Source organism: Microtus oregoni, unplaced genomic scaffold (assembly GCF_018167655.1).
Source record: "Microtus oregoni isolate MIOR12 unplaced genomic scaffold, Mior012 000007F_ref0000211, whole genome shotgun sequence".
NCBI lineage: Eukaryota > Metazoa > Chordata > Mammalia > Rodentia > Cricetidae > Microtus > Microtus oregoni.
Window position 1 is genome coordinate 16,022,414 of NW_024543066.1, and position 15,203 is coordinate 16,037,616.

Sequence of the window (15,203 nt, forward strand, 5' to 3'; positions counted from 1 at the left end):
CTCCATTTTCTGGTCTTCAACCACAAAATTTTATAACTAGTATTTTTCCCTTAATGAGCTAGCTGTACTTCCTTTAAGCAACGTGACAGACAGACGATCAGAGTTTTAGTACTGACAAAATAGAAAATTAAGTTTGTTTGGTACAAACAGTAGGTGTACATACTGGTACCACTACCAGTGGCCCCTCGGTCTGCCCCAGCCACACAACTGTCAACCACATTCAGAGGGACTAGTTTGGACCTATGCTGGTTCCTTCCTTGTGACTGAAGTTAGTGAGCTCCCTGTTTGTATTTTCTTATAACTGAAGTCATTCCTGGGCTGCGGTTTATGATATTCTTTTTTTAAAAATATTTATTTATTTATTATGTATACAATAGTTTGTCTGTGTGTATGTCTGCAGGCCAGAAGAGGGCACCAGACCTCATTACAGATGGTTGTGAGCCACCATGTGGTCGCCGGGAACTGAACTCAGGACCTTAGGAAGAGCAGGCAATGCTCTTAACCACTAAGCCATCTCTCCAGCCCCGGTTTATGATATTCTTGTAGCTAATGTCTCTTTCACTAAATTCTGTTCACAGTGTGATGAGGGTGGTCTTTCAAAGTAAAGCCCCAGGATGGAGATCATGGGGTATTACAGTTGATGGACATGCACTTTTTAAGTCACTGGGGTGAAACATGGAAAGAGGCACGGACAAGAATGTGCATGCAAACAGGCTCCAAAACCACAGAGAAACCCTGTCTCGAAAAACCACAAAAAAAAAAAAAAGAATGTGCATGCAAGTACTAACCAGAATCCCCCTCTCCCCACCTTACCTTGTGTCCCAAATTCTGTAAGACAGAACACCCCATATTTGTAACTTGTGGGAAGGGTTGAAAAGCAAAACACAGGGCGAAGCGAAGGAATCTGGGAAAATTCTGGATAATTCCAATATCTCTAGAATTCTTTAGAGTAGCTTCCTGTTCCCAGCAAGGAGATGCATGTCTTGGTTTCTTTAACAGCTGCTAAATGATATGCTAAAATGTCCTGACCGAAGCAAAGGGGTTTATTTCCTTGTACAGTTTCAGGGAGCGCTCCATCATGGCAGGGGAAAGAAGGAGGTGGGAGCCAGAAGCAGCTGTTTGCAACACGTCCACAATCAAAGAGCAGAGAAAGGCCGGTGATAGCCTGCAGGGGAATGAATGACCTGACCGCTGCCTGGAACCTGTGGCTGTTACCTGGCGGAGAACAAGTGTTCAGTGCTGTGGAATAAACCTGCTGTTCACCGTGAATCTTTATGACTCTCATTGATTAATAAAGAGCTGGCCAGCTGATGGCTGATCAGGATTTTCAGGGCAGACAGAATGCTGGGGAGAAGGGCAGCATCAGAGGAGGTGCCATGCGGTGCAGAGCAAGCAGGATGGGAAATATGTACGTAAGGTAACTGAGCCTCGGGGCAGCATATAGATGAATATTTATGAGAGCTAGCTAAATAACAAGCCTAAGCTATTGGCCACACATTTACAATTAATATTAAGGCTCTGTGTAGTTATCTGGGAACTGGCTGAGGCAGAGAAGTCTGCTTACAGTATAGATGTGCTCCGGGATCCAGAGATAGGTCATTATCTTGGATTAACCACACGAACCCCAAGTGTGGCCACATGTATCTTTAAAGGAGGGGGACTTGAACCCAGGTAGAAGAGAAGGAATGAGATCCTTGGAGGAAGAGGGAAGTTAAATGTAGGCCGGGGTTGCTAAATGAATAGAAACTGGAACCAGGGATCAAGGAAAGTGGGGAAAAGTCAAAGCAATGACTTACCCAACTCACAGAATGGTTTTATGTTGTCATTGTTGTCCCTTGTTTGCTTGGGGGTTTCTTGTTTATGTTGTTTTATTTGAGTAAGTCACCATTGCTAGACTAGACCTGTCTAGGTAGATCAAGTTGGCCTCAAGCACAGAGTTCCTCCTTCCCCTGCCTCTTGCATGCCAAGATTAAATATGTTTCCCATCACAGCTAGCCACACAGGGTGGTTTTAGACTCTGTAAGAGTCTCTTCCATTTTTGACCTTTTCTAGAAATACTAGGACACACAGCATCCTTTTGTTTGTTTGTTTAACATTACATTCATATTGGTTCTCTGGGAATTTCACATCATGCACCTCAATCACACTCACTTCTCAGTCCTTCCATATCTGCCCCTCCACCCTTGTGACCTCCCCCCTGCACAAAAAAAGTACAATTTGTGTTATCCATATATTCACTGGAGCATGCTCAAACACACAGTGGCTCGCCCCTTAAACAGAACTGAGTCCTTCCCCTTTCCAGTCCCCACCAAAAACATCAATTGTGAAGACTGCATGTCAGTATCCCCATCACACTTTAAAGAGTTCTCTTAGATGGTTTCCTGTCTAGGCTGTTCCTTATGGGGGGCAAAGACAGGGGTGAGCGGGTAGGGGTTGTTACAGAAACCTCCCATGTCCCTCCCTCTCAACGACAGCCTTGTTTTAAATCACTATGTTCATAGCTTTTTGTTGCAGCATCCAGGAGAAGTCAACAAAGATATCCTTTGACTCCTATGAAACAATAATTGATAGACATTAGAAAGGATCCCAAATCAGAATGGACCAAAGACATGGATTAGGCGCCCTTGAGTCATTCGGTCAAATCTGTATGGTCCCTTTCAACCTAATATACTGCCACTAGTTGGAAAACCCAACATTTCCCAGTTCCCATCTTCTAAGGAATTGATTACATGGATTTGATTTTTAAATTAAACGTTTTATAAGTCTTATGTTAAAATTTTAAAGAGGAAATGATCTCAGATTGGCCCGGCTATCACTACCGTCCTGGATTCTTTTCTTTCTGCTCTCTTTTCCTTCAGATGATTACTTCTGTGTTTGATGATACACCATGGTCTGAATGTGTACCCTACAAGCCACATGTGGAAAAACTAATCGTCATGATGCTGCTGTCACAGTTTGTATCGGCTCTCAACTTGACACATCTGGATAGAGGGACCCTCAACCGAGGAACTGCCTCCATTAGATTGGCACATGGTCATATTTGTGGGGAATTTAAAAATTTTCTAACAGATGTATGAGAGCCCAACCCACTGTGGGCAGTGCCATCCCAGAGCAGGTGGTCCTAAGTCGTATAAAAAGGCAGGTTGAGCAAGCCTGAGGGATCAAGACAGTAAGCAGTGTTTCTCCATGACCTCTGCTTCAGTTCCTGCCTAAAGTTTTTCTCCTACCTCCCTCCCTCCCTTCCTCTCTTCCTTCCTTTCCTTCTCTCTTTCTTTTTCATTCAGACAGGATCTTTTATGTAGCTCTGGCTGGCCTGGAACTCATAGAGATCCACCTGCCTCTGCCAGCTCACCCGGCTTAGGTCAGTGTCTTATCACGGCAACAGAAAAGCACACTAGAACAGCTGTGCAGAGGCGGGTCCTTTGAGAGGTGGTTAAGTCTTGAAGATCGCTTGAGCAAAATCAGTATATGTTTCAGGTCATTTTGTGCTGCTATATCAAAACACCACAGGCTGGTTAACTTCTCAGTAAAGAGGTTTAGCTCACACTGGTAGAAGCTGAAAGTCCAGACAGAATAGCATTGGCGCTAGGTGTAGACCAAACATTCCAGTTAGGCAAGTCAATCTCCTGGCTAAGGGACCACCCCTAAGGAAGGTGTGATCACGTGAGGCCACACTAAAGAGATAAGAAGAGTAATTATCCCTTTAGTGAAACAATGTACTTTTTGTTCCCAGAATTCCCACCCCCTAGAGCACTTGCTTCAGAACCCCCTGGAGCTTCTTAAGTAACTTGCTCCTTTGCCTCTCAATCATTTGTCTTTTTCTTTTGGGTGCTGCCTTTTTCTGGTTCTCTGGGCTTCATTCCTCTCTCTCTAAAAGTCCCTCTTCCTGCCCTGTGGCTGCTTGTCTGCTTTGTGGACGTGGCTGGTTTCCACACTGACTGACTTAACTCGAACAGCAGGCGTTTCCTAGTCTCTGGGGCAGCTGCACAGGTTTACAGCTTGTCACTCTAAGGTTTTCCTTTTCAAATCCTAATAAAAGTGCCTTTGAAGTTTAAAATAAAATGGATGTACTAATTTCACTGGACTTTGAGGCGAGTACAACCGTGTGTTGGATAAATACCTTCGTTAATATGCAAATGGAAAGCTGTCACTTCCTTGTTTTGATTCGTCTGGCTTTGGGGAGCAGTCAGATGACTGCCTTTCCTCACATTTTGTTATGAATTCCATTTCTGTTTTAATGTGGATCTAAATATCCCCTCCCACTTCCCAGCTGGCATGAGAAAAGCAGTTTCCTTAGCCTGGTGTTCCCCACCGTGATGTCTCCTCTGGGCCAAGTAACGGTGTTAAGTGACCACGGACTGAAGCCTCTGAAACCAGGAGTCCCAGCAAACCTTTCTTCCTTCAAGTTGCTCGTTTCTGCACTTGTCCCAGCGGCAAAAAGCAGACCTACATGTACCCACGGGTGATGCGATCTGCGGTTCTTCACACATAATCTCTGCAGTTATTAATACTTATTTGACCACTTGATCTAACAAACCCATTGAGCCTTTCGTCTATCAAAGGCACCTCAGTCTGTTCTTGTCTTTTCGTAATGGTGCTGTGTTCATATTAAAATCCTTTTTTTTCATAATTTCCTGTGCAGAGGAAACTATTCTTCCCTCCAAATCTGAGTATTATGTTAAATACTTGAAGCTCTCTTGTGTGTCGATGATTCTATTCTCTAGAATTCCAAGTAAGATCTGAAGTGAACGAAAGTATATTCTTCTTTCTCAGACTCTAACCTATCTGGATACCCACCCCACCCCACCTCCCGCCACCTGCTAGGCATCCCTCAATCATATGCCTCTCTCGGTACTTCATTTGAAGGCTGCTTTGAGCAGAGGCTAGACCAATTTGGGGGTGGCAGTAAAGAAAGAGAAAGGCTTGTGGAAGAACCATCCCCTAGCCACCCCTGGCTTTCTTATCTTGTCACTCAAGTTGGTTTATTTGTGCCAGAAAATACCGGAACAGCCTGGTTTAGTCACCCATAGGCTATGGAACAGCACTGGACACCTTTATAATCCAGGAAGTGATGGGTGTTGGGGCTGCAGCAGCTGTCAGCTGTCTCGTCTGGGGCTTGCCTTCTGATTCCACCGTGGAAAAGATCATTCCATTGACTGAGGAAGAGGTAGGTGCAGCTGGGGAATGTCCCTGAGCCCCCCTAGGTAGGGGAGAACTTATGCTTGAGCCCTGTTTCTCACCTGCCTATTGCTCCGCCTGGATCTCCCCGTGGCTCTAAGCGAGTTCACAAACGGTTCTTTTCTGAGGAACTTTTTAGAAAGCAGAGATTCCATTTCTGTGAGAGTTTAATTACTACCCTGCCCTAGGACAGCAGGGTAAATTAGATGACATCTGAAGACTTTCTAAAGGAGTGACTTCAGGGCATCTAAAGTCACCCCTGTATGCACTGGAGACAAGGAAGATGATAATGGGCTCAGTGTGGAGAGAAGGTCACAAAGGTACATTCAATTTCTAAAAAAAAAAAAACAAAAACAAAAGCAACTTAGTCCAGGAAATTCTTCCCTTCCCTCTCATCGCTCTGAGCCCAGCAGCCATGTTAGTCCATGCATAAGTAGTGGGTTCCCACCTGTGCAGTCTCCTCCCCTGTTCCTGGGACCGAAAGGCAAGAATCAACTAGGGTGTAGTCTTCTATGGGCCACAGAAGGAGCTCCCTTTCAGAGACAGACCTGATATCCAGGATCTCAGGAGAAACACAACTTCATTATTATTTTAGCCGCAACACAGCCATTGTGAATATTTACGAGGCTTGGTGACTATTTCGATCAGTATGCACGAGAAATGATGGAAGATGAGGATGTCCGGCTTCTCCATCACTGGCCGATGGTGACCATTTCTCGCTCTTGGGTGTATCCAAACCCTATCTTGTGTGTTGAAGGACACGGTTGTTATCAACCATCATTCCCCAGCTGTGCCACATGGCAACAGATGTTATTCCTTCACTCCAGTTGTACCTGATGGCCCCTGTATCTCCTCCACAACTTCACTTTCTATTCATTTTGAAAGTTACTATTGACTACCTTTGCTATGGAAATTCCAAATTTGATCTGCCGTTATCTCTTACTGGGTACCACTTTCAGCCTAGAGGAAAAGGAAACCTGTATTCTTCCTCTCACTGATTTAACCACACCTGAGGGGAGGAATTAATGCCTAGGCTAAACATGGTCCTACATTTATTTTATTTCTAGGGTTCCTTTCCTGACCCGGCAGGTGAGGTTTTCCAATGCTTTACTTTTGCTCACGCTTCTGTGAAAAGTAAATATTCTTTCCTTGAAGCCCAGGATTTAATTTGGGTGATTTAGTGGTACTATGCTATCGCAAACTTTAATAAGTAGGAAAGCTGAAACTATAAACCCATCCAGTAGTGCAATAAGGATGTTGTCCAAGAAAACAAGACTTTTTGTAGGAATGGGCATGATGGCCAGAGACGGCTCTTTGTAGTCAAGCGAAGGTGTGTCTTACGTGATGAACATGTATCTAAGAGTCAGAGCAATGCCCACTTGGACCACGTAGCAACGACTGGTAGTTTCCTTTAGAAAAACTCTCTTAGTCTTCTGGCTTTCTGCATTTCTGCATGGGTGCTGGGATCCAAACTCAGGTCTTCACGCTTGTCCAGCAAGCTTTTTGGCTCACTGATCTATCTACCCAGTCTTAATTCACTCTTATCAGGAGAAAGCTCTTTTAAGTAGGGTTTTTTGTTGTTATTGTTGCTTTTTTTTAACCTCTCAGATGGGTATAAAGAATTGCAAGCTGATAAAAATAACAATGAGCATCAAGCGAGTCGATGAGAAAGAGGATCACAAAAGGAAAGGAAAGGCGTGCCGATATTTCCAAGCACTAGCCGTTGATGCTGCCAATATTATAGTGAAACGCATACCTTTTAACATATTGATGTCCTGAGATCAGGTGCAAGCCTTTAGTGACTGCAGGCCTGTCTCCTGTAGCATTGGTCAATCTGTTAGAGTACACTGGCCCCAGATAAACAGCAGGACTGTATTTGTGAAGATAGTCATAGCATCACCATCTTCTTAGGAAGAGTCAGAATCAAGATGCCCAGTGAAAAGGAAGTGGGTTATGGATCCATTCAGCAGAACATACAGCAGCCATTTCAAATGATGTTCCTAAAACCGCAGCCAGGGACGGGAAGATTGATGCTAGGTTGTTGGCAGCAACAGGCTTTGGGCCTGTGCGCACGTTAGTTCTGTTTTCATGCCAATCCTTTCTACATCCACCCGCTATGGAGCTTCGGCTTCATTTTCTTTCTCCAACCTAATCCCAGATTCCAGATGGCTATCTCTATCTGTATTTACCTTGCCCTTTCCAATAAATCTTCCCTACACTGCACAATTAATTCCTTCCCTGCTTTTTAGGCTAATATTTATTGAGTGCTAATCACTATCCAGGATAGTCCCCAAAGCACCCTGGGTTGCTTCACTGGTCAAAAGAAGATCTCTAAATCTCCAGGGACCTTGAGGACCTAGGAATGACCATCCACAGGTGAGACAGCGAACTGCGGTGTATTGAAGCACCGCAGGGGCTTTGTGGGGGGCAGGGGGCTGTTTAAGGGATCCGAATAGGGTAGTCCAGTAGGCAGAAAGCCTTGACGGGACCACGGAGTTGGCCAGAGCTTATTTGATGGAAAAGCATCCAGGCTCAGGGACAGATGCAGCTCCAAGTGGGGTTGTCCTGCTTTACTGAAGGACTGAGGGAACTTCTGTGGCTGGAAGGGTGTGTGGGGGACACACTAGATCATTCAGTGAGAGCATGGCTCTGGTTTGTGGGAATGGAGCAGTCACGGGGGTGTAACCAGGACAGTGGCTCTGATGTAGCATTTGGAAGAGTTCCTGTCCTGGGCTGAGCGAAACAAAGGGAGGAAGGGTACAAGCCACTTCCAGGCTTCAGGGTCGGAAGAAGGGAGCTGCAGCTTTTCCTAATGAAGTATGTGAGGAAATAGGAGAAATCCAGGGTGATTCCCCCAAGCTGTTTAGCTTAAGCCACTGGAAGGATGTAACTGTCACCAGCTGTGGGGACATGAGATGCTCGCTGTAACTGCTAGAACGCTTGGTGTCCAGGCGGAAGCCAGAAGCACAAAGACTTCAGCCAGCAAGTACATCTGGACTGTTTTGTTTTGGTTTAAGTTTGATATAAGGTCCTGCATATCACAAGCTGATCTCTGATTAGTCATCCTCCTACCTCAGCCTCCTGTTTAGGGAATGTAGGCGTGTGCCATCATGCCTGGCCCATGCTGGAAACTTTCAGAGGGCTGTCTTGCTATTGACAAGTTGGCCTTGTGTCAATTATGGACTAAGGCAAGAGGACACAGCATTGGGAGGGTCCTGAGCAATCCAAGCATAGGTTACCTGAGTGTCAGACACCATGTTATTCAGGGAAATAGGAGATGGAGCTACTCTGTGGTCTGACTGTATACCCCAAATCAGATGGGCTGGAACCTTATCTCCCCAAGAATCAGTGTTAAGAGGTGGAATCCGGTGGGAGGTGTTTTGGTTATGGAAACAGTGGAAGTTCTGATGGCCCCATAAGGCACACACCTCCCAGCAAAGGAAGGTAGTGCCTTTTCTAATGTTCACATTTCTGTATAGAAAACCAGGGATAATGAGAAACATATATATTCTGCTCTCTTTCTCATCCCTCCCTCTTCCTTTTGATATTTGGAGTGTGTGTGTGTGTGTGTGTGTGTGTGTGTGTGTGTGTGACACAGGACAGACTGCATTCTTAGTAAATTGCTATTGATAGAGAAGTAAGGTGTTACAGATACAAGTACCTGCATGGAAGCGGATTATAAAACCTTGTGTATCAAACATGCTTGGACATATTTGATATGGTTCTCCCAATATTTATATGACAACATTTAAATGTTACAGAGGATTATTCTGCACGCACTACGTATTTACACAACAGTCTTTGGAGGTGGGGACAGCGAGAGCCTCTTCTCTTCTATTGTCAGAAGCAAAAGACACAGAAGGGAAGTTATCACACTGGAGACAGATGAGTAAGGAATTAGGGGACTTCTGCGCCTTAGCTGTCAGGGCCTGCTTTTCCGCAGTGTTTAATCTGCTCAGAGAACTGTCTCCTTGGGGCTCAGAGTGCCTCTAATAACAGGCACCCCAATATAACTGCACAAAAAGCTACAGCTGAGTCACCCTTCTGGAGGAAGCCCAGGCAAAAGTCTCAACTCACTGTGACCTAAGTACATCTGTTGTCACCCTTCTGGAGTGATGATAACACTCATAGTGACATTGGTAAACATGTAAGACGCTAAGCGTTTCTGGAAATGGCAGCGGCTGCAGGATATTGGTATAGACATTATATCCAGAAGAGCTCTTCTCTACTCTGCTCTATTCCTTTGCTCCTATTGTGACCCCGGGAGGTACCAGCCTTAATTCCATTGCTATACTCTCTGCCAACCATCTTGCTAAGTCATGCCAAGCCATGGTGGCACCAGCAGCCTGGGCAAGTCAATGCCTTAGTCATTCTGTTGAAGAGTGGGCATGTCAAAGCCAGCACTTTCTCTGGGAAGGCTTTAAGCGTCAACGTATTTCCTTAAGGGCTCCAGTCAGGCCTATAAAAGGCTTTGAAATGTCAAGGCCTGAGACTCATTTTTTTTTTTTCCTATTCCTGACCTCTGACCCGTGGAAAATTGTCACCGAATTGTGTTCAAATATATGAAGTCCTCTATCTTATTGCTTCGCACGCTCAAGAGACCATCAACAGATAACACGGATCTGATGGCTACATCAGGAGGATCATTGTTTCCTTTGCCCACGGATCTACCTGCCTGAAACTCCATGCATGAACAAAACCGAAGTCTTTTGTCCAGAGAACTCCAGCTTGGGCCAGAACAGGAAAAGACTGTGGGCTTCCTTTGCGATGGAAAGGAGCCCCCGTTGGACAAATGCCAGAGGTCGAGGTCATCCGCAGGAAGTGACAGTCCGCTAAGGAAGGAGGGGGAGGTAATTGCCTAAACTAAAATTGAGATCAGAGTTAACAATTTTGCCTTTGTGACACTCACAGTGCAGTTTTGAAGCAGCTGAAATTCTTGGAAGGGAGGATATGGTTGGCTCACATTCGCTTCTAGTGCTGGTGTTTAGTCTTTGTGGGAACACTCCAGCAGAGTGTCCAGGCCTTGAGGGATTCACCTTACAGCACGAGGGCTCAGGCCCTGAGGTTTCTTTCCACCCTGTCCCCATTCTGAAACCTGCAAACAATGCAACAATAGATGTTCTCCTGCCCACAGCAACGGGGACTCACGTACCCAGGGTCTCTCCCTTTAACTGGACATTGGACTTACGAGGGAAACTTATTTACAGACGGATGCTCAGTCCACACCTCATAGCCTGTGAGTCAAAACCCTGGTGTGGTTCCCCAAAATTTGCATTTCTTTCAATTCTGAGCAATGCTGGAACCACTAGGCTCATGGCCACAAGAAGAAAACTGCTGGGCCACACCGAGAAGATTGAATTCTTTGCCAGAAAGTGGTAGTGCACACCTTTAATCCCAGCACTCAGAGACCACAGAGACAGGCAGGTCTCTTAGTTCAAGGCCAGTGTGGTCTACGCAACAAATTGTTTTAAAGTTAATAAAAATGTCTTTGACTCAACAAGATGGCTCAGCAGTCCAAAGTGCTTGTTGCACACACTTGACAACTTGACTTTGATGCCCAGAACTCATAAGGGTAGAAGAGAAGGAATCACCGCACATTGTTCTCTGACTTTCAACATCTGCACGGTCACACATGACCACCCACACTCACACACACACACTCACACACACACTCACACACACACACATGCACACTCACACACACACACTCACACACATGCACACTCACACACACACTCACAAACATGCACACACACACTCACACACGCATGCACACACACACTCACACACACACACTCACACACATGCACACTCACACACACACTCACAAACATGCACACACACATACATGCACACACACATGCACACTCACACACACTCACACACACACACTCACACACATGCACACTCACACTCACACACTCACAAACATGCACACACACATACATGCACACACACACACTCACACACATGCACACACACACTCACACACGCACGCACGCACACACACACACTCACACACACACACTCACACACATGCACACACACATCCTATACACATGCATAAAGTAATAACAAATACAATTTCAAATTTAAAACTTTGGAAGAAACATTGCCCTTCTGGGTGGAATGATGTGCATGCCATGCTAAAGGCATGAAGAAGGAAGTTCATGATCACTTTCCCTGTATCCACCATACTGAAACCGCAGCCAAGGCAGAGGGAACAGTAGGAAATATCAATGTGAGGAAGAAAAACATGTCATTACTTATGCATTGTATGGCAGCCTACACAGGGAAGGCAATACATCAAAGCTGTCAAATACAAGACACGTTAAAAATATTTCATCGCTACATGGCACCAGTAAATCCCTAAACTGTGTTTAACAAGAATTCGGTCTTGAGTAACAAAACTTTAATGAAACTTGAAAGTAGTTTTAAAAAGTAGGTAGGAACATTACAGGAAAGAAGAAAACAACATTTTTTTCTCCTGGAAATGTTATAGAAACTCACTGAGCTGTGCCCTAGTTCCCTCAATGCAGGGCAGAAACCAGTGAGAGAATCTACTATTGAATGATTGTTATCTAGCGTGGCTCCGAGAGGGTGTCCTGCTCACAGGGAGTGGACGCAGGAAGGTTATTTCATGCCTGGACTCTGGGGAGCAAGCACAGCCTCACAAGTGCCAAGTTTAAGACTGGGGAGGGGAGGATGGTGGGGGACAGACTGCACACAGGCCCTGAGGGGGGAAGGACCATGCCACACTGAGAGAGTTTTAATCTCTCTCTCTCTCTCTCTCTCTCTCTCTCTCTCTCTCTCTCCCCTCTTTTGTAGGATTAATAAAAGATGGCTTTCTACCCACTGGCAAATAATATGTTTTAGCATCCTTTTAGGAGGGGGGTATGTTTCTCGTCATTCACTGAACCAGTGTTTTCTTGTATGCTCAAACTGGAATGTTCTTTCTGATCAGCACTATGTGAAGGTGCACATCTTTGAATACATTTGGATTTGTTTCCTCGGGATATATTCTTAAAACGGAAGTGTCATGTCAGAGGAAACTCCAAAGTGAGTGTGTCTAAGACTTATTGTGAAAATAGGCTATAGACTGTTTGTGTAGCTTACATTTGCATCAAGATATCACTCCATGTGTCCAGCGCTATTACTGTCTTTAAAAGTCTCACTGATTTTGATAAGGGGTAATTTCTGTGTAATGTATTTCTCTGCTCTCCCACTGTGCCTTTGAAGTAACTCGGGCGTGATAATTCATCACCACATGTAGCAGTCACCCACATTTCTTCTCTAGCCGCCCAAATGCCCTATTCGGCGCACGATTGCTGATGAAGCATGTTTTTCTTGAGTGGGAAGTATGTTCACATGAAAGACGTCGGTTTTTCCTAAACTTTTCACTAACGGCCTTTGCATTTTTTTCCAGTGTTTCTTTCCCCATATACAGAAGTACATCGAATCTTTCCACATACATGTGTGCCCGTACCTGCACATATGCCGTGCAAAGTTCTGCAAACAGAATCACTAGATCAAAGAGTAGGTGCATTTAAGATGTGTGTGGCTACTCCTAATTATCTGTAGTAAATGGGAATCATATATGAAGCATGTGTGACTATAATTATGTATTATATGTGAATACTAATATAAGGATTTTATGTCATCAATATGGGCACAGTAGAATGGAATGCGTGTATGACAGTGTCATCATGAAACTCATGATTTTGCGTGCTAATTAAAAAATTAACCGTAAAACATAATGGTAGGGGTTGTTAACTTTATGTTTGTAGTTACCCAGTTTTCAGCTTGCAACAGTACAATGAAACAGCTCCTGCTGTAGCTTTTACATGGACGAGGAAACCAAGGCTAACGTGGAGCAGAGCTCAGCCGGGTCGGACTGTTGGCCATGGCATACAGTTCACACTGCATTAAAAAAAAAAAAAAGATAAAGCTTCATTTGCAAAACCCTATACTCTCTTCTGCAGGCCAACAGCCTTGCTGAGATTAAATTAAGCAGTTTGTGGTAAATCAACATTAAAAAAAAAAAACCTGGTCCAAGCCAGGACAAGAAAAGAGCTTGAAGGCTGTCAGCCTCTGCTGCAGGCAGGCCTGTGTGTTGCTGAGAAGAGGCAGCCAGCTTCTGTTTGCAGGGGTGAGGCCTCCACGTTAGACTGCAGGAAACATATTCCCATCTCTTGGAGGATTTTTTTTCTTCTTTTTTAAAGTCTCTGGGTATTTTAGGACTGGTGGGAAATCTTATAGAAGAAAATTACAGGCATTGGAAACAAATTCTATATTCTGCCTAATAGGAGAGTCTAGATGAGAATGGCTGAGCCTTAACTCTTGGAGCATATGGGTGACACGGGAGTAAATATAATGTTATTTATTACTTCCCGTTAACTGAGAAATGGCGTGGCATCTGGAAATGCTGTAACGCCGTGAACTTGCCTTTCACTGTCGGTAACTTTGGTTGCTTCAGACGTTGCTGGCGAACTTAACCATTTCAGCCACCACACCTTCTAGTCTCTTTTCTATGCTACAGCCGTGTAACATAAAGGCTTCTGTGTTGATGAAAACCTGTGCCTTAAAGAATGGAAATAGATCTTTAGTGCAGTCATCCGTTCAAGTCTAACAGCTACAGGAGCAGAGAGACAAAGGCAACCACTGCTATTAAGGGTCCTTGCTCTGGTTCCCAGGCCCACGGGACATGCCTGGTGGCCAGAGAGGATTGATAAGTAACTCATTTCATTGAACCAAAGGGCACAGGATTTTGTATATTGGCCACGCTGGCGTGCGGATGCACGTTACAACCAATGCCATCTTCCACAGGGCAGCTGGTTGGCCACGGTTTATCACAGGTTTATCTTTGGTTCTTTCCTTTCTTAACAGTGCAGAAAATAACAGCATGTCTTTCAACTGGTGGAGCCTGATGCAATGGAGGGTGAGCCTGTGTAACGTACAAGCCAAAGCACAGAGACTAGCATGGGAGAGGAGGCAGCGTCATTCATTCCCACAACTCTTAGTTCATTTGGTTAAAGGGTGAGGGCCCCATGCACCAGCTGTGATGCAAGCCTCCCCAGATGCTAAACGCTAAGGAAGAGAAAGAAGGTGGGGCTGTTTGATTCATGATTGAACTTAAGAGAGTGGCAGCCACAGATCATGGAAGGACATTGTCGTGATACTTCTTTTCTGAAAATCAATGAGACACTTCATTTATTTATTTTCTGACATGGATATTCCTGGGCACTTGCCTTACAGACTGAAATCAGGGCGTTGATGGAAAATATCGGATTGTTTTGGGCACAACATTTGTACCTATCGATTGTGATTTGTAACAATTAATGAATGCTCAAATGTAACAGCCAAACAGAATACTTCTCCCCTGCAACATGATTCTGGGATTGATTTTCTAGCAAGCGCTTTAAAGGGATGTGGGCATCGCAGCTAGAGGGACATAAGGAGAGACACTTCGGAATCGGAAGTGGAATGGATGCTGCAGGTTTTAATTCTGAAAAGTGATAGAAGCTCACACCATGGTGGCATTAGGGACACTCGACCAATGTCACTCATGTCCTCCTACGTGATTTGTGAAGACACAGGATGGAGTCTGGCATGGCCAGTTTGCAGTTAACGCCACCTGACTTCATTCAGGTGAGGTGGGAAGATGCCGCAAGGGGAGCATAAGGGACAGGGATCTTCAAGGGGCCGATTCCAGCTCTGCTTGGGTTGGAGAAGGTCCATGAGCTCTAACGTAAGATTTCACGGCATGACAATAAAAGGAAGCAACAACTTATTCCACAGGACAGGGAAGTTATGTGCCTGAAGCAAAGTGGCAGGGAAGGTGGCATTTGGGACACTGGCATTTCGTTATAGCTGAATATTACCTGGGAACTTTGGACACAGTCGTGTCTAGGCTCAGGCTTCCTACCTAGCGAGAAACTTCTGTGGACTTAGCATTGTGTCCCTCCCACAGGATCTCAAAGTGGGACCCACATAGTGATGTGCAAGCTTTTGTTCAGTGGTTCCAG